This window comes from Rhagoletis pomonella, unplaced genomic scaffold, assembly GCF_013731165.1.
Source record: "Rhagoletis pomonella isolate Grant_MI unplaced genomic scaffold, Rhpom_1.0 Rhpom_scaffold_00001, whole genome shotgun sequence".
NCBI classification, from domain to species: Eukaryota; Metazoa; Arthropoda; class Insecta; order Diptera; family Tephritidae; genus Rhagoletis; species Rhagoletis pomonella.
The window spans coordinates 57,896,427-57,897,944 of record NW_023458555.1 but is presented as its reverse complement, the minus strand read 5'-3'; positions in this window follow the sequence as shown (position 1 = coordinate 57,897,944).

The following is a 1,518-nucleotide window of genomic DNA, read 5'->3' as shown; positions in this document are numbered from 1 at the left end:
TGAGTTTGGTCGAAATTAAAAATCATGCTCGTACCTGACCGGTTGTCTGGAAATGGAAGGCATCTATAGAAATATTCAATTGAAATACGCCAATATTAGAATGAAGCGATTTGCACTTAACGGATGCGTTTTCATAATTAAGTAAAAAAAAATATATTTAAATTCCATGCTGTCTGTAATGGGATTTGAACCCTGACGCTCTGGAAATTAGCAAATTGCGGCAAGCATCTTCGTGCACTCAGCTACAGCCAGACATGTAAATATGCATTCAAATGTTCAGTTTGATTCAACACCACGTGTGCGTGGTATGAAAGTATTGTTTTTAAGTACGAACATTTCAAAACGATAATCAAATAAAAAATATTCATGTTTACTATGCATTATTTCCCCCAGTAAATTCATAAAATTTTTCGTAATATTACTACGCGTTTTTTCTCTCAGTGTAGTCATTTTTATGCAAAATTCGTGCAATCAAATCGAAAACCGGGACACTTAAACGAAACCCGGGACATTTTAAGGTTGGACCGGGACACCGGGACAAATAGTCTAAAACCGGGACATGTCCGGGAAAACCGGGACGTCTGGCAGCCCTACACAAAAAGACAATATCTAGAAAAATTTCAGTATATCTTGATTGTATTGATTTTGGTAAAAGTAAATATGTACTAGAGACCTATGAGCTAGAAAAAAAGAAAAAGTGGGCGTGGTTCGCCCCTTATTCTTGATTTTAATGGTATGAATTTTGTTTTGCTGCATATTAAAAGGGGCGGTGGAAGGGGGTGGTAAAAGTGGAATTTTCAATATTTCCAAAAGCTTCTTTTTCGAAAATTATTGAACCGATTTTGAAAGAGTGGATACGGTAGGAAAGGTAACTAAAATACCTTTCATAAGGTAAGTATATCGATATAAATCATATATATATTTCGAGAAAACCGAAATTAGGTCCTTTTTTAAATCAAGATGTACATTTTTCTAAAAAAAATCAGAACAAAACAAAATATTTAAGGTTTTGGGTAGAGCTGCAAAGCTATCGATGGCACTATCGACAGTATCGATAGTTTCAATTTGTTACCACTATCGATGAATGGTGGTCACTATCGCGATACTATCGGCAATCTTTTCTCATCGCTTTTTTTATTCCATTATTGGATGCGAGCTATAATTCCTACTTAAAGAATTCATAATTGTGCGATCGTGCATGTATATAGGTAGAAACAAACTACGTTAGACAATTTTTTTTATATGTAACAAAAAAAATTTGCAAAAATTAACGGTACCCAGGGCTACTTCAAAGTTCCACTTTATACTAAAATTTAACGGACTACAAAAGTGCATACTCAAATTCTTTCTAATAAATATAGTTAAATAGTTAATTTTGATCCAACTTGTTCGAATTTTCCATTTTTTTTTAAACGTTTGAAATATTGACTTGTATGGTTTTTTTTAGATAACGAACTACATATACTTGCATAAAAAATAATAAGCATTAAATAAACAAAACAAGATTAGCTTAAATTT